Source organism: Odocoileus virginianus, chromosome 1, assembly GCF_023699985.2.
Source record: "Odocoileus virginianus isolate 20LAN1187 ecotype Illinois chromosome 1, Ovbor_1.2, whole genome shotgun sequence".
NCBI classification, from domain to species: domain Eukaryota; kingdom Metazoa; phylum Chordata; class Mammalia; order Artiodactyla; family Cervidae; genus Odocoileus; species Odocoileus virginianus.
The window spans coordinates 93,872,385-93,891,860 of NC_069674.1; the positions used below are offsets into that span (position 1 = coordinate 93,872,385).

Consider the following 19,476-nt stretch of genomic DNA (forward strand, 5'->3'; position numbering starts at 1 on the left):
CACCTTATTCTTTGAAGTGTTCTTTGCATGTTAAAAATGATCCTTTAATATTCTAAAGCTGTTATTTTAAGCATCCCAATTATGATTGTAATCTGTAGTTTTATTATAATAAATTTAATGACTAAAGAAGAGGACTCCCAAATTTGTAAAGTTTAAGATGCTGGAAAGAGCCTTAGTTTGCTAACATTTTGAAAACTCAATTTATTATATTACTGCTATTATGTAATTCAGGGAAAATCCAAATCCCAGGTTTGGATTTTCTGCCGGCATGCAGGAAACCCCAGTTCGATGCCTGGGTTGGGAAGATTCCCTTGTGAAGGATAAGCTACTCACTACAGTATTCTTGGGCTTCTCTGGTGGCTCAGCTGGTGAAGAATCTGCTTGCAATTTGAGAGGTCTGGGTTCGATCCCTGGGTTGCCATGGACCCTGCCTTACGAAAAAGTTTAGGTCGTCCCCAGTAGCTCAGCGGGTAAAGCAATTGCAGCTCAGTCCACCTACAATGCAGGAGATCTGGGTTCGGTCCCTGGGTCCAGAAGATCCCCTGGAGAAGGAAATGGCAACCCACTCCTGTATCCTTGCCTGGAAAGTTCCATGGACAGAAGAGCCTGGCGGGCTATAGTCCATGGGGACACAAAGAGTTGGAAAAGACTGAGCGACTAACACAAACACACACACAGGGAAAATCCAAAATTTAGGGAGATTGTTGGGATTAATCTTTATTTAAAATTCTGGGAAAATATATTACATATAGTCAGAAATTTTAATCCTTTCAATAAGATGATGTTACTAAGTGTTCTCATGTTTAAGCTATTCTAAACATCATATTGAGGCCAATTCTAAGGACCTCTCTAAGACATTTTCATTAAGTGGGACTAGAATAGATTCCAGATTTGTATTTAGAAAAGAATTTGACATAAGTGACCCACAAATTCACTTAAAGAGGAAACAATGGCAGATAGAGGGCAGTGATTCTCTGAAGGAGAGCAATATATCTGCATCATTTGAGAGGTTTTCAAGGTATACTCACCCTGGCTTCTACCATTCTGTGACAGATAGACTCTAGGGTGGTCACGTGCCTGACATTCATGCCTTTGTGTACAATCCTTCCTTTGAGTGTGGGTGAAACCTGGGATTTTATTTTGACCAATGACAAAAAGTGTTTATATTTCACTTCCATGATTATTGTACATTATCTAAGAGTCTATTTTGCCAGCTGACTGGCTTCATGCATTCTTGCTATCCTAGAAGTGGTAAGCAATCATGTTGGGAGGACCACAGGGCAAGGAATGGACGGTGATGTGTAGGTGATGGCTAGCAAGAAGCCTAGGCTCTTAGCCCTCAGGAAATATATTCTACAACCTACCTAGTCATCTTGAAGCTTATACTTTTGGAATCAGGACTCCAGATAAGAACAGAACCCAGCAGATGCCTAGATTGTAGCATTGTGAGACCCTCAGCTGAGGACCCCCTAACCTATTCTTGTACCCCTGATCCAGGGAAACTTTGATGTAATAAGTGTGTGCTGTTTTAATACTTTAACTTTGTGGTAGTTTGCTACTTCACACTAGATTATTAATAAATGTATGTGTATATGTGTGTGTGTATGTGTGTATATATATATATATATATACATATATATATATACACATCCGCATCTTAATTTAAAAAAATTTCTCAGTGAAAATTTGGTTACAGTCCTTGAAGATGTCTTATTTAAATACACCCACTAGATTCTTATTATAAAAAAATAATGCTCTGTATATCGTTTGAAAACTTGTAAAATGATTGCCCCTTCCTCATGAATAGACAGTGAGGCTAGACTGGATTTTAATACATTATGCTTCCCTAAAGCACTTTATTATCATATCAAATTCCTATAATTTTGCTACCAGAATTTTTTGTATCTCCCAATGCAATATATTGCTCTAGGGGTTTGAGATCACATTTAGACAGAGAAAGAGGAGAGAGAATCAAAATAAGGAATGAACTTTGGCTAATGAGATTAGCCATCATAAAATGTGTAAAATTTGTACATAAAATTTATACGGTTCAAACTAGATCAACTGAACTGCATGAGAGGCAGTGAGGTTAAAGTCGTTCAGTCGTGTCCGACTGTTTGCGACCCCATGGACTGTAGCCCACCAGGCTCCTCTGTCTGTGGAATTCTCCAGGCAAGAATCCTGGAGTGGCTTGCCATTTCCTTCTCCAGGGGATCTTCCTGACCCAGGGATTGAACCCAGGCATCCTGCATTGCAGGCAGATTCCTTACCATCTGAGCCACCAAGGAAGACCGTATGAGTGGGAACACAAGTATATATTCAGTATGTGTACTGTTGTCATTAAGAAAAAAAAAAAAAAGGAATTCCTGTCAATTAAGGCCTTTATTTCAAAGGGAGTATATTTCCTTTTGGAAATTAGTAACTTTGATTAGGAATCAGGAAGCTATAAATTTTATTCTTCCATGAAAACAGAATTTGGTATGCACAACTGCCATAAAAGAGGAATCAGATTGCTCTAAAACTAGTGATAAATATTCATGGGAATAATCTAGACAGATAAGAAAATAACCAGCTTTGTATGTGAGCTTATTTATCCCTTTATTTTAGAAGGGATTATTTTAGTCATGTGTTTAGAATAGTTAAAACATCTTGAACCAGAGTTGAACAAAGAAAACACAAAATTAGTAAGAGAATTGAGGACTGTGTTGAATCTCCCTTGAGCTCTGAAGGTAATCCAGACCCTTAAACGATGCAGCTCTTTCCAGGAGGCTGGATGTTCTGTCAACAGCCTCTTTTTAGTTTCAAGTTTTAACAAATATGGAATTTAATAATTCTTGTTTAATCACCCAGTTGAATTTCTTTTCATCTTCCAAACTTTGTAACTGAGGCTCCTTAAAGTTCACCTCCAGTTTCAGTCCATGAGTCCTGGGAAATGTAAGAAAGACTTGAGCAATACTTCAAGGCCATGAGATGCATGGGCCTGTCTGCTGCTGGTTTTTTGGCTTCATGCCCTAATTTCAGGCTGCTCTGGATAGAGTTCTAGCTCTATATTTACTAGGTTGATAATCTTATGGACTTTCTTAACCTTTCAGCTATATTTTTCTGTTCTCCAAAATAGGGATTATAATGACTCCCACTTCATAGTAATGCTCTGAGAATTAAATGAAATACTCCGTATAAAGTACATAGAACAAATATACTCTACAGTGTCAATAAAAGTTGGTAATAATGTGTTTCTTCCCCCAACAACTAGGTTGTTTTGTTAACCTTTTCCTGGGGTCAAACATGCTTCTCAGTTCAGCCTTTTTCTGCTTTGGTTCCCTGGCTATATGTTTCATTTGGTTGAACATCCTGTTCTCTTACATTCTGCTAGTGAGTCTTCCTAGACGGTCTGCCCTTCCTTTAATTCCCTAAGGTTGTATTCAGTCTCAGTTCCTTGCCATGGGTCCTTGGATGTATCTCTGCCATTCTCTGTACATATATTTTAGCCTCAATATTGTCCCTATTTGACTTCAGTGTAGCAGACAACTTATTAGATTGGATGGCAAGTATCCTCAGTTCTAATGCTGCCTATGCCACTAATAAATTGCATATTTTTAAATTATTGATTCTCAATCTTGACTAGATATTAGAACTGCCTATTGTAGTTTGTTTTTGTTTAGTCACTCAGTTGTGCCTGACTCTTTGCGAACCCATGGAATGTAGCCCGTCAGGCTCCTGTCCATTGGACTTCCTAGGCAAGAATACTAAAGTGGGTTGCCATTTCCTTCTCCAGGGGCTCTTCCCAGCCCAGGGATCAAACCCGTATCTCCGGCATTGGCAGGCAGATTCTTTACTGCTGAGCCACCAGAGAAGCCCAATGTGAAAATAATCAATGGTTAATGTGAGGATGAGCCCCAAGCCCAGAATGGTGATCATCTCAGGCAAACTGAGCCAGAAACACAGTCAGTTTAACATTCATAAATCAAGCAGTGTACTATACCCTGTTTACAAAATGAGGGAGAAAATTAAATGATCATTTCACTAGATGCAGTAAAATTATTTTTAAGATTCAAAGCTTATTTTGAATAAAAGTCTTAGTGGCCAAAGATAAGAAGGGGACATCTCTGATCTGATCAAAGGAACTGTGGTGAACTGAGTTGGGGTCTGGGAGATATTTACACCCTAACCCCAGACTGTGACTGTGTTATCGTATATGGAAAGGGGACTTCACAGACCTGGTTAAGGACCTTGAGATGGGAAGATAGTCCTCTATAATGCACATGAGCCAATAAAACCCAAGGATCCCTACTGAGTGAGGCCTGAGAGGAGGAGTAGCTGCATCCAGGGCTGGGGTGGTGTCAGAGACTGGAAGGTGCTGCTGCTGGGGGTGAACAGACTTTGCTAAATATTGGCAATCTGGCAGTCATTAACCCAGAAATTATGCTTAGTCACTTTGGAGTGTGCCTAAGCTTATAAGAGTTTTGTTTTGTTATTCATTTTTAAACATACCTATGAGAGAGATAACTGATTCATAGCCAGGATTAAAAACTGCTTCTTCATTCGTTTAAAATTTACTCGACCAACTTTCATTGAAATCATAAAGCTAGTAGGACTTATACGTACGATATCTAATACCACACAATCCTTATTTTCATCCTGCCTAGAGAGATCACAAGTTTGGGCTTTGTCTATTTTTTAGTAAAATTTTTGGCATATAGTAGATGCTTAGAAGAATATTCACCAAAGATTTATAGTAGTTTCATTTTCTCATCTATAAAATGATTTTAGATCAGTATGTCTCACACACAAGTTTTAGGTATACTAAGAAATGCGTATAATAGAAGGGTGTTTTAATGAAAAGAACAAGCAAAACATAATAAATCAACAAAATAAAACTTTGAGAAATATAAATACTGGCGCTAGTGGTAAAGAGTCTGCCTGCAAATGCAAGAGATATAAGAGATACGAGTTTGATCCCTGCGTTGGGAAGAGCCCCTGGAGGAGGAAATGGCAACCCAATCCAGTATTCTTACCTGGAAAACCCCATGGATAGAGGAGTCTGGCAAGCTATAGTCCACAGGGTCACAAAGAGTTGGACATGACTGAGGTGACTTAACATTAATTCATTTTTAAGAAAGTCACAGTGTATGTAAATATACTAAAGGCTCTAAAGAATCAGATATGATTAAATAAATAAACCTGTTCAGTATTTCATAAAGTTCCCAAATCCAGAAAACCTTTTAATAGTTAAATATCTTATAGGACAATACTTTATAGATTATTAATTTTTGTGTGTGTACATTGAACATTTATTACAACTAATTGGCAATGTGGTAAGACAGTGCTCATGTGGCCTGAATATTGGTCACAATCTCAACAAAGCTTAATCCAGCCCAGCAGATACAAATGAAAAGTGTAAACTGTGAAGACATTTGCATACGTAGAAGTATGTATAAAAATGACATTGAAACAACTGAAGATCCTTAAAAAATATAGCACCCACTAATGCCATTTTACTTCATTCAACTCACACTTTCATGAGAGGTAGTGTCTGTTTTTATATTTAGGACTTCCAATATTAGGCAGTGCCATGGAAGGGAAGGAAGCTGCCCTAAAGTTTGCTGCACTTCTAAGTGGAGGGAAGCAATAGGGGAGTAAAATAAACTTGGCTGTAACAAGCACCCCAGAAGGAATATTCGTGCTTTAAACAATGATTTATTCAACACTTTGTGAAAAGAGCAACACATTTTCCATAAGATACTGTTATTAAGAAGTCCTGGTAAGTCAACCTTTCCATTTTATTTGGGAGGCATCAAAAACAATCCAACTAAGTGACTAAATGATTATGACCACAAACAATTTATCTGAGGAGTCAAATGTTGCTTGGCCTTAAAAATAGCATGTTTGTTATTATGAAACAGCTGATGTCTGTTCCTCGTCCCAGGTTTGGAATGCCTATGAAATATTTTTTATTTGTAAAACAGCATCATTCCATTAGTCTTCTGTGTATTCCCTTTGTTTTAAGGTGTTTACTTTCTAATAAAGGTCTTTGGTATAATTTAAGTTTTAACATAGAGTGAAATTTTCATTCATTTGATATGTGACATGACAATTCCCTTTATTTGCATATATACTGAAATGCAGTGGTCTTTGGTTTCATAAAACCAGGTTTTACATGATTTTTTTGACCAAGGAGAATAATAAATGTATATTGCCAGATTGTGTCATGCTCATAGATACACATAATCGAGGTAATGATGATAACCTGTTGAAGAGAAACAGACCTATAAACTTCAAAATAGCCAGAAAAAGTAAATTTTTTTGGGGTGCATTAATTCTATTTCATACTTAAGTCCCTTGTTATCACTTGTTTAACCAAAGTTCCCTTTAGTTAAGTTAGTTAATAAAAATTGTGTAGGCCTGAATGAAGCAGCTTGGCAGAACAGTAATACTGACAAGAAATCATCTTACACGATTGGCTAACATGGGCATGAAGGCAGTGACCATCTACAGTATGTGAAATGCCACAGGAAGTCATCACCAGGGGAGGAGAATTATGTCAGTCCAGTTTCTTCAAGAACACTACGTGGGGTTTCAGCTTCCTCCTGCAGTAGATCAGTCTGCTGAATTGCTTTAAGAACATTCTTCTTGGATATTTCCTGAACTTCTCCTCCCAAAAGAAACTCATCCAAAATAAAATAAGCCTTTTCAAAATCAAGAATGGTATCAAGTTCACAAACACTGCCAAAATACTTGTCAAGTAATTCCACATAACAATGAACTATTTCCAGGGTAATTAGTTCATTGTCCTGATCCTCAATAGCACAGCAAAAATACAGACTGGCATATCTTTTGTAAACAATCTTCAGATTTCTCTACTCAAGGAAGCGGCACATTTTAGGTTTCCGTGCTAAAACGGTTTGAAGAAGATCTCTTGTGATCTTTTTCTTCTCGTTGATAATGGGACACACCATCTCTGCAGTCGAAGCTTTCCCTGGCGACTAAAGAGCAACGTAAACTGCTGGCGGCCGCGGCGATTTGAGGGGCAGCCCCTGTCACTGAGCGGAGGAAGAGAAGCTGTTCTGCTGTCGCTTTATAGACAGTTTTTAGGAAATGCAGCGTTCTTAACGTCTCTTGTATTTTTAGATGACTGTGTTTCTAAGCCTTTGGGAAAGACCCTTGTACTGTTGGAGAGGTCAGCTATTAGAACGCCTGGCGCTCCCATTGCTGGCCTGAAGGAATAGCCCTTAGCCAATTGGATGTGCAATGAAATAAGTTGGTATGTTAAATATGTGACCATGACCTTCTGTGCTGATTGACTGGATGAGAATAGGCGTGTGACTCAATGGGTTCCCTGTCATAATCCATTCTTGGCCAATTAGCTTCATTCTCTAAGGAATCTGAGTTAAAGAATATTGGGTAAATATTTACAGCTGAAACTTGGAGCTCATTGCATAAAGCACAGTTGGCCAAGTGGTGCAGAGCATGTTTAAAAATCACAGTTGACTAATTATGGAGCGCGCCATGTCCAAGTGACTAGAACTCCTCACTCACTCCCTAGCTTATATCATTTTCTTTATTCATTTAAAGTAGATTTCTGATCCCTATATACATTTGTTTGCATTCCATGAAGTGCAGGACATCTGAGGTGGCTGGGCTGCCATATGCAGCCTTTAGAAATTAAAGAAGAAGTGGTCAAAACATTGGTATTTGGGCTGGCTTTCTGGTCATTCACCTGAACACCAGAAGAAAGAAAGAGGCAGTTGCCAGGAAAAGACATTAAAATGAAATGAGCTTAACTTTGCATGAAGGATATATTGACTATTTTTGCTTTTGGTCAGATCAAAAGTGGTTATCCACTTTATCAGAGAATTCAAACCCTTCAGGTGGCGAGGTTCTGACTGTTGGTACTTTACTTGAGCCCAACTCCCATGCCCTTTCCAGGGAAATGCTGAACTCAGGTGTGGTACCTGAGTGGCATGGGGTGGGGCACTGCTGAGAGCAAGTGAGAGAGAGAGAGAGAGACAGAGACAAAGAGACAGAGAGACAGACTGGGGGTAACATGATGGTCACTGCTACTTGTTCACATAGAAAAGTCCTTCTTCCTCAAGTGCCTCAGGTTCTCAGGCTTTAAATTAATATGACCTGCACAGAAACAGCCGGTGCATCATTTTGTTTCTCCTCCGCAGTGACAGCGTGCAGTCCAGAGCCTGGTTAAAAGAGTTGAACTCTGCTTGCTACAAGTACTCATTTTCTTTGAATGACTTCTTTAGCTTGGCCAAACAGGTTGGATACCAGTTGTTACATTTCCTTTTCTTTCCTATAATAGCTAAATTTGCTCACTCCCCTTTAGGCACTTTCTTTTTCCTTTTTTTTTTTTTTTTTTAATTTGGTGAAGGAACAGTGGTTATAATTTCAAATGAAGTTATTCAGTGGCACTTTTGTTGACTCTTGACGGAATCCTTTTTAGAAATAAGTGGTGGCATTGAAGGTACACTTCCACTTCATCAACCACAGGTTACTCAATCCTAAAAAGGCTTTTTGAAATGCGGCTACTTCTTGGGGAAGCTAATTTTCTATATTTTGGTTTATTCTGAGAATGAGAGAAAAGGTATTATTCAAGGTATTCATTTCAGAAATGCCAGAAAACAAATGCTTCTTAAACCTTTACTTTTGGCATTATTGTTAAGGACTGACTGAAGAAAAGCCAATAAGCAGAGTTTCTGATTGCAAAGAGAGAAAACTATACCTCTTCTATATAGACTGTTCAAATATCACTACTGTAAGGAGGACTTCAGCCAGAGGCAAAACCCAAAATATGTAAATCCTTTCCCAATCTGAATTATAAAATTATTCCTGTATCACTTGCTCCAGAGATTATAAAAATTTTAATATGAGGAAAAATTATCACAAATATTTATAATTCTGCTTTCCATATTACCAAACTAGAATTCTTTAAACTGTGCCAGTGTCCTTTCTCAGCTGTCACTAGATATTGTTTAAATGCCTCCAAACAGTTGATGGGGAAACTTCATTTAATAATTCTATTACTCTGTACTACTGGAAAAAATTACTATGCCGGAGAACCATACATCATAGCTTTGCCCTTTATTAAATGATGGTGTATGTATCAAAATTGGCTTCCAGTTGAACAATTTTATGTCTGAATTTTATATCAATCTAGCACCAGCATTGGGACTCTGAGTTTAGTAGTCAAAGAAATTTGGGTTCAAATCATGACTCGTAAGGGCTTCCCAGGTAGTTCAGTGGTTAAGAATCCACTTGCCAATGCAGGAGCCATAGGACACATGGCTTTGATCCCTGGGTTGGGAAGATCCCTGGGAGGAAGAAATGACAACCCACTCCAGTGTTCTTGCCAAGATAATCCCATGGACAGAGGAGCCTGGTGGACTATAGTCCATGAGGTTGCAAAAGAGTAAGACATAACTGAGCGTGCACACACACACATGACGTGTAAATTTCTAGTTGTCTGTGGGTCAGTTAACTTGATCTCTCTGCCCCGCATGCTTGTAATGAATGTTGGGTAGATATTTATAATGTCTACTACAAGTAGTATTTGTAATTTTCAGCTGTATAATAAAATTAGTATGTTTATGAAACTTCTGAGTATAAAGCAGAGAAATTCTTGTTTTTTTATAATTGAAGATAATAGTGAACTGAAAACAAATAGATTTTGAGATTGTTTTTCATATCTAATTCATCAAGTACTTAGCTTTTTGTGTACTCTTTAAGATCCTTTACCTTATCCAAGGTCATACACTATAGAAATAAAAATAAAACTAAAATTTAGTACTCAATAGACAGAGGATTGAAGATAAAGTTATTAAAATATAGGTTATTAGGAAATATTCAGAATTAAGTGATAGAGAAATAATATGAAGAATGCAAAGCAAATTGTGAGCAATCTGAGGCATAGACTAGGGTGTATCCAATTATTTACCCCTGACCTACCAAAAAGAAAGAGAGAGAGAGAGAAAGAGAAAGAAAGAAGGAAGGGAGGGAGGGAAACAGAGCGTATGGATAATAAAAAAATTTATGAGATGGTAAATTTAAGCCTTAATATATCAATATTTACCCCATATTTAAACTGATTAATCCTTGAATAAAAATAAATTAATTAAAATACAGATAATGTGGGCAGAAGATTTGAACTGGAATTTCAAGTAACCAGGAAGCATATGAAATGATTTTCATTATCTATTTAGTCATAAGAGGAATATAGACACACATGAATATCAGATATCATTAAGTAACAGATTGCTAGAATTAAAAAGATTCCATTATCAAGTGTTGGTAAGAATGTGGAACAATTGGAATTCATCTCAAGTTAATTGATTACTTTGGAGAGGAGGGGAGGAGCAGTACCTGGAATGAATTATGAAATACCTCCAGTATGCAGGTAATATTCTATTTACTGATCTCAGTAGTAATTACATAGATTGTTAATGAAAAGCATTAATCTGTGCACTTATGGTATGCATATTTCTAAAGACGTTTGATGGAAATAATCAATTCTTTTTAGTGGTAAGCTTAATATTCCCACCAGGAAATCTAGTAAATCTATAATTTACAGATTTATTGCAACACACACTATTACAAACTTAAGATTGAGGTTGCAAATTTGAATTCCTTTAAATATTTCTGGAAAGGATAAAATTGTGGTAAGTGACTAAAAAAAGTGGACGTGAATATGGAAAGACCTATTCAAGGAATTTATGGTGTTATTTAATGTAGTAGGTAGTATTGAATTTCATTTGTATGTGCCAGGTAGGTAAATGCCAGAAAAAATGATTACCTAAAACTTCAAAAAGTTTTGTGAGCTTGAATTTCAAAATCAGTTCTGGTTATGTGACCTTTCAAAATTCTATCATGTCCTAATGCTAGAGAAAATGAAATTTGTGAATAACCTCTCTTAGTACATTTGCAAAAGTTCTTTCTTATGTATATAATGCCTCTCCTTTTATATCATTCAGATCTTAAACTAAGTCCTTTCATCTAGAATAAACTTTTTCTGTCTCCTAAGTGTATAATCCTTCCTACTTTTGCATTTGTTCCAAAAACTAATTGTCAGAGAACTTCACTAATGCTTTTTATGGGTTTATCTGTTTTCCCAAAACAGTAAAGTCTTTGAAAACGGGGACTGCATCAACCATAAGTACACTTTTTATACCTATGATTAGAGTGGAATACATATACATATCCCAAATATATTTATTGAACAGTGAATAAACGAATCAAGATGATGTTAGCTTCTGGCTAATAAATGAGATAGTGGAATTTCTAAATTGTGAAAGCAATTTCAGTAAATATCTCCACTGAGACCATATTTACAAATAACAATCAAATTGTTCTTGTTGATTAGTTGCTAAGTCATTTATGACTCTTTTGCAACTCCATGGACTTTAGCCTGGCATTCTCCTCTGACCCTGGAATTTCCCAGGCAAGTATGTTGCAGTGGGTTGTCATTTCTGAGGTAACAGCTTTTACTGGAAGTGGAAATATGAAGTGTCCATAGGCCATATAATGTAAGTGAAATATAAATATCTCTGAAAACAACTTTGCTAGAGTTACTTTTCCTTTTCTTTTTTTTTTTTTTAATGTCCACACTTCACACTTCAGTTTAGTTACTGCTTTCATAGCAAATAGTTTTAACATATATTCAGATTTTTCCAATCAGACTCCTCTTTCCGAGTCAGATTTTGGTACAGAAAGGCACAAAGCATCTTTGTTTAGTTTATTAAAAGTGCCAAGGTTTCAAATCATATTTAGATTGGATAGTTTTTGCAGACTCTGCTCTGCAATACTGTTTTCTTTTCCCCGATTATCATAATGTATTTAGTTTATCCCTAATTAATACCTTCTCATATTTTTCTTGTTTAGTAAATACATACCAGTGTTTTTGTTTTTTTTTTTTTTTGGAAAAGGTCTTAGTTTACATGAAATACCAGTGTTTTTTAATATACCATGATGGTTAGAGCTCCATTACCAGTGAATGTTTTGACATTACATACCATATCCTTAGAATTGAAGTATTTCAGTATCTAGTTCCACTTTAAGAGGCCAGTGGGGCTCACATTACGTATGTTTGCTCTCTTTCTCTCCATTCTCCCTATATAGGAATACACAGACACTTGCATTTCTGTATGTCTACCTATAATTTCTCCCAAAGAAGGCAAAGTTATTATAAAAACTAAATTTTCCTGAATGTGTCATTAAAACTGAAGAGGCCATTCTTGAATGTGTACTCAAGGACGTCCCAAAAGTATGGATGATTGTTGTTCGAGGGAGTGTATTCCTCTGATGCAGCAATAATTTGCCTTCCAACTCTAATTGTTTGTTTGGATTTTATTTCTTTCCATAAATGAGGTAATGAGATTTAGAGACTGAAGGACAGAAATTTAATTGACAATGCAATAAACAGACATCTAAAGTAAGTTTTCACAAAATGACACCGCCACTCGTTGGAAATTTCAACTATATTCAGAAGCAATATAAGTGGTTACCTTTTGCAGTAGTCTATGAAATTTAGTACCTTCTGAGAATTCCTTTCAATCAGTATTAAGCAAAAGATTCTTTTAAAAGAAGTGAAGATTAGCAATTATGTTCTGTGATTTCCCAATACTGCTTTAACACTTCTCCTGTGGGCCAGATGATGTATCTGCACACTTCAGGGTAAATTCACAGAATGTAATACAAACTGGCTAAGTTTCATTAGGGCAGAACAGGGCAGATTTTTTTTGAAAGCAAAATATATTTTAGTTTAACACATGCACTATTTTGCCAGAGAAATACTGTCTTTGCTGTGGTAGTGCAACTCTAATTCAGATAATATATTTGGTTATATTTTATCTCCAGTTGTTTATATTCTCCTCAACTTAATATTAAAAAGTGATGAGAAGTTTTATACTACTACGATTCAAACAGTGACCACAAAGGGTATTATGATGAAAACTACCCAGTTAAAAAAGTACCATGCCCCGGTATGTGGTACAATATCTCTTGGAACAATTCAGTTCTGTTCAGTTCAGTTCACTGGTTCAGTCGTGTCCAACTTTGCAACCCCATGAACCGCAGCACACCAGGCCTCCCTGTCCATCACCAATTCCTGGAGTCTACCCAAACCCATGTCCATCAAGTCGATGATGCCATTCAACCATCTCATCCTCTGTTGTCCCCTTCTCTCCTGCCCTCAATCTTTCCCAGCATCAGGGTCTTTTCCAATCAGTCAGCTCTTCGCATCAGGTGGCCAAAGTATTGCAATTTCAGCTTCAACATCAGTCCTTCCAATGAACACCCAGGACTGATTTCTCTTAGGATGGACTGGTTGGATCTCCTTGCAACTCAAGGGACTCTCAGGAGTTTTCTCCAACACCACAGTTCAAAAGCATCAATTCTCTGGTGCTCAGCTTTCTTTATACTCCAACTCTCACATCCATACATGACCACTGGAAAAACCATAGCCTTGACTAGACAGAACTTTGTTGGCAAAGTAATGTCTCTGCTTTTTATTTTATTTATTTATTTATTTTTAAATTTTTTCTGCTTTTTAATATGCTGTCTAGGTTGGTCATAACTTTCTTTCCAAGGAGTAAGCATTTTTTAATTTCATTGCTGCAATCACCATCTGCAGTGATTTTGGAGCCCAGAAAAATAAAGTCAGCCACTGTTTCCACTATTTCCCCATCTATCTGCCATGAAGTGATGGGACCAGATGCCATGATCTTAGTTTTCTGAATGTTGAGCTTTAAGCCAACTTTTTCACTCTCCTCTTTCACTTTCATCAAGAGGCTCTTTAGTTCTTCTTCACTTTCTGCCATAAGGGTGGTGTCATTTGCATATCTGAGTTTATTGATATTTCTCCCAGCAATCTTGATTCCAGCTTGTGCTTCCTCCAGCCCAGTGTTCCTCATGATGTACTCTGCATATACATTAAATAAGCAGGGTGACAATATACAGCCTTGACGTACTCCTTTCCCTGTTTGGAACCAGTCTGTGTTCCATGTCCATTCTAACTGTTGCTTCCTGACCTGCATACGGGTTTCTCAAGAGGCAGGTCAGGTGGTCTGGTATGCCCATCTCTTTCAGAATTTTCCACAGTTTACTGTGATCTATGCAGTCAAAGACTTTGGCATGGTCAATAAAGCAGAAATAGATGTTTTTCTGGAACTCTTGTTTTTCGATGATCCATAGGGTGTTGGCAATTTGATCTTTTCTAAAAGATCAATCTGCCTTTTCTAAAATCAGCTTGAACATCTGGAAGTTCACAGTTCGTGTATTGCTGAAGCCTGGCTTGGAGAATTTTAAGCATTACTTTACCAGCCTGTGGGTTGAGTACAATTGTGTGGTTACAATTACTTGATGCAAAACATCTTGCAGTTCCTTGAGATTTGCTAATAAAAAATTTGAACTGTAGAAATAACTTTATTGCAAAAGAGAAAAAAATTTGTTAATTTATATGTTGTTTTTAATTTAAATTTCTTAGCATTATTTTTCTTGGTCTTAGTATGCCACTAGACTCATCCAATATATATGTATATATACTATACTATTATATATTGATAAGATATTTATTATATTACATTAATCTTTAGTGTAGATTCTTTTCAAATCATTTGATTGATTATTTAAGTAGAATTCTACTTTAGGGGCCAAATTATTTATAAAGGAACATGACTACATGTTAGACTTCCAGGTGACACTAGTGGTAAAGAACCTGCCTGACTATACAGGAGAGGTAAGAGATGAGGGTTCAATCCATGGGTTGGGAAAAATGCCCTGGAGTAGAAAATGGCAATCCAGTCCAGCACTCTTGCCTAGAAAATCCAATGGATAGAGGAGCCTGGTGGGCAGCAGTTTATTAGGCTTGCAAAGAGTCAGACATGATGGAAGCTACTTAGCACAATCATGACTACATCTTATAATAATTTTATCACATGCATCATCTAAGTTTTATTTTTCTGGACCATATAAATATATATATATATATATATATATATATATATATATAATAATTTCTGCCTCAATTTCAGTTTTCATATTTTTTTCCAGTAGATCTGTCATCTCTAGAGCCAGATGGCACCTTACCCTTTGGCTTCACTAGATCTTTTTTTTTTTCTTTACTTTGAACAGGGACCATTTTAAATGATTAAATGATGTACACCATTGTCTCATTTTGCTTCAGATTTTCATGCCCATCTAGTTACTGGCTCATCTGTGAAGTTGGCCAGAGTTATTCAACAGAGCACATATGAAATGTGTTGATGATCTTAGTGTCTGTGGGAATGGATACAACCCTTTGGACTAACCGTAATTCTCCACATTAGCATGATTTCCATGGACCTAGAATTACTAATCACTTCTCATAGAATTTTTTGTACATGGCTATGATTAGTCACATTTTAAGTTATGGTAGAAACTACTAGATAGTGGTTTTGCTTCTAAAGCATAGATATACAATCAGTGAAGCTGGATGCTACCTCTTTAATTGGGTACTTATCTACTTTTCAGAGGAAATAAAATAGACAAAAACCTTTGTTTTATCACCTTAAATATTTTAGGTGTTGGCACTGCCAAAAGTGTAATAAAGTATAGTAGAAAATTACTTTACAAAATTGCTTTATAAAGCCTTGATTTTAATTATTTAAACACATCAATAATAATTTAATTTGTTGTAAATAGTATATTTTTATCCCTACCCAAAATCTTTTGCTAATATTTAAGGCAAGACTATGTATGTATATAACTTTTGCTAGGACTTATAGAAGCACCAGTGATAAATGAGACTGAAACAATAATTACAATGGGAAATTCTACTCTTTGTAATCCAAAAAATTTACCATTGTTCTTCAAACAAGTATTATTTTGTAGTCTTCTGGTCAAGATTCCTCATTTGGCTCTACTATGTTAAAATAACAAATCCTTATGCAGAAAGATGGCTCAGGAACATTTATGTTTAGTTATAATTTGTTGAAAGACTATTGTTTTCCTGATGTTTTATCATATACAAGTGGGATACTGTTGGTTTGAGCAACAGTGAAAAGCCAATATCACACTCCAAGATCTAGCTGCCTGTAGAATGGTAAACAATAGAGACTATGCATTTATTCTTGGCAGTCTTCGAAAAATACCTTGGAGAATTTCTGTAGCATTATGTACTGTAAGCTTCAGTGAAACCACAGACTAAAAAGTGATTTTCATAGTGCTTATTGTATTCAAAATTTATTGTATGTTATTAAAATAACAAACTTTTATGCTGATATTTGTGATATCCCTAATAACAAGATAATGCAATGTGCAGTAAAGTCACTACCACTATACAGGAGAAATGTAGCCTACTGACAGGCTTACTAGGTAAAATGTAGGATCATAACATTTATTAATAGGGAAACTGAATTATAACATGATCTAGAACGCTGCTGCATAGCACAATTTTCTGGACCGTTTCCTGTATTGTCACACCTTCTAATTTATTAGCATCTGCTTTCGTGATGGTCATCGAATAAAACACCCCCTCTCCAGCTTTTTTTGAGAAACACTTTAATACATTTCTGCTGCTCACCATTGGAACTGCCACTTGTTCCATACAAGGATCCACCTGATCTTCACGTACAGGGCATTCTCTGGCATAGAAATGGCCTTCTCAGCCTTTCCTAGTAACAAAGGGATAAGAAGGGAAGACACAGATTGGCAAAACAGAAAGAAACAGGTCGTGTCCCTGCATCTGCCAAGAAGAAGCCCAAAGGATTACATTGGCAGTGAGTATCATCTTCCAGAGTAAAGTTACAGAGTGGTAAACAATGGCATGCATTTTACTGCTGAAGGGAATTATTTTTAGAGGAGTTTTAGCAGCTTATACAAACTCTGTTTTACTTGCTTCTGTGAGGTGAATGATTTATTTAAAAGGTTGGCTAAGGTAGGATGGGTGCCGATGCTTATTGAATGTTTGTAGTAGACCAAACCTTGTCTTAGGAGTGAACATAGATTTTTCAGTAATGCTTATCTCAGCTCTGCCAGGAAGGCATTTTCATTCCATTTTACCAATGAGGCGATCTACTTCTATCAGCTTGCATTACTACTCTCTGTAGCTCAGGATAATACATCTTCATCTTATTTAGAGGGCTTCCCTGGTGGCTCAGTGGCAAAGAACTTGTCTGCCAACGCAGGAGATGCAGGTTCAATCTCTGGGTGGGAAAGATCCCCTGGAGAAGTAAATGGCTACCCACTGCAGTATTCTAGCCTGGGAAATCCCATGGACAGAGGAGGCTGGTGGGCTATAGTCCATGGGGTTGCAAGAGTTGGGTATGACTTAGCAACTAAACCCCCACCATGTTCTGACAGGTGTGAGGTGGCATCTCATGTAGATTTGATTTGCCTTTCTGTGATGATTAGTGATGTGAAGTATCTTTCATATCACTGATATCTATATGTCTTCTTGAGAAAATATACCTATTCATGTCCTCTTCCCATTTTAAATGGTGTTGTTTGTTTTTTGATCTTGACTTGTATGAGTACTTTGTATATTTTTGACATTAACCTTTTACAGACATATTGCTTGCAAATATCTTCTCACATTCAATTAGCTGTCTTTTCTTTTTATTGATGATTTCCTTCACTGTGCAAAAGGTTTTTTGTTTGATGTAATTCAACTTGTATAATTTGCTTTTGTTTCCCTTACCTGAGGAGACAGATCCAAAAATATTATTATAGCTAATGTCAAAGAGCATACTGTTTATGTTTTCTTCAAGGAATTTTATGGTTTCAGATCTTAAATCAAAATTTTTAATTCACTTTGAGTTTATTGCTTATATGGTATGAAAACTAATCCAGTTTTTTTTTTTTTTGCATGTAGCTGTCAAGTTTTCCCAGTACTATTTATTGAAGAGAACTTTTTCCACATTATATATATTTTGCTTCCTTTGTCATAAAATAATTGGCCACATATATGTGGATTTTTTTCCCTGTGCTCTTTATTTTGCTCTCTTGATCTATGTGTCTGTTTTTGTGACAGTACTATTCTGTTTTGGTGACTATAGCTTTGTATTATAGTTTGAAATCAGAAAGCATGATGCCTCCAGCTTTGTTCTTTCTTCCTAAGATTGTGTTGCCTATTTGGTGCTTTTGTGTTTCTATTCAAATTCTTGAATTATTTGTTCTAGTTCTGAAACATATACCTTTGGAACTTTTATGGGAATCACAATGAATCTGTAGATAGCTTTGGATAGTGTAGCTATTTTAACAATAGCAATTCTACTGATCCCTGAACAGTGTATTTTTCCATTTATTTGCATTGTCTTCAATTTCTTTCCTCAATGTCCTACAGTTTTCAGAGCAAAAGTCTTTCACCTCCTTAGTTAGGTTTATTGCTAAGCTTTTTCTTTATGATGCAACTGTTTTCTTAATGTCTATTTCTGATAGCTCATTAGTGTATAAAAATGCAACAGATTTCTGTGTATTGATTTTGTATACTGCATCTTTACTGAATACATTTATTTCATTTATTCATTCTAACAATTTTTGGTATTGTCCATACATAGTATCATGTAACCTGCAAAAAGTGACTGATTACTTCTTCCTTTCCAATTTGGATTCTTTTATTTCTTTTTCTTGTATGATTTCTGTGGTGAGGACTTCCAAAGCTATGTTGAGTAAAAGTGGCAGGAGTGGGCCTCCTATCTTGTTTCTAATCTTATAGGTAATGCTTTCAGTTTTTTACTGTTGAGTATGATGTCAGCTATAACTTTGTCACATATGGGCTTTATTACATTGCAGCATGTTCCCTCTGTACCTGCTTGGTTGAGAGTTTTGTTTTGTTTTTAATTATGAATGGATGTTAATTTTATCAAAAGCTTTTTCTGCATCTATTCAGATTATCATATGATATTTATTCTTCAGTTTGTTAATTGATTGAATTCTGGATATTAATGAATCCTTGAATCTCTGGGATAAATTCCACTTGATATTGATGTATATTGATGAATTCAGTTTGTAACATTTTGTTGAGGATATTTGTATCTATGTTCATCAGGGATATTGGCCTGTGATTTTCTTTTTTTGTAGTGTTTTTATCTGGTTTTGCTATCAGTGTGATGCTGGCCTCGTAGAATATTTAGAGGAATTCCTCCTTCCTCAACATTTGTTTAGTAGGAGAGATGTTAATTCTTCTTTAAATATTTGGTAGAATTCACCTGTGAAACCATCTGGTCCTAGACTTTTGTTTGTTGGGAGTTTTTGTTTTTGATTTCTGATCCAATTTTATTACTGATAATCACTGTTCATAATTTCAATTTCTTTCTGATTTAACTTAAATATTATACACTTCTAGGAATTTATTCATTTCTTTTAGGTTGCTAATTTTACTGACATGTATTCATCCATAGTAATCTCTTATGATCCTTTGCCTTTCTGTGGTGTCAGTTGTAATTTCTTCTCTTTAGTTTCTGATTTTCTTTATTTGGGGCTCTCTTTTTTCTTGAT

At 36.1% G+C, this 19,476-nt stretch overlaps 1 pseudogene; it reads right to left on the minus strand.

Annotated features, from left to right (window-relative positions):
• Positions 1-6,466: 6,466 nt before the first annotated feature.
• On the minus strand, positions 6,467-14,945 carry LOC110122587 (AP-1 complex subunit sigma-2-like; annotated as a pseudogene).
• Between the last annotated feature and the right edge of the window lie 4,531 nt (positions 14,946-19,476).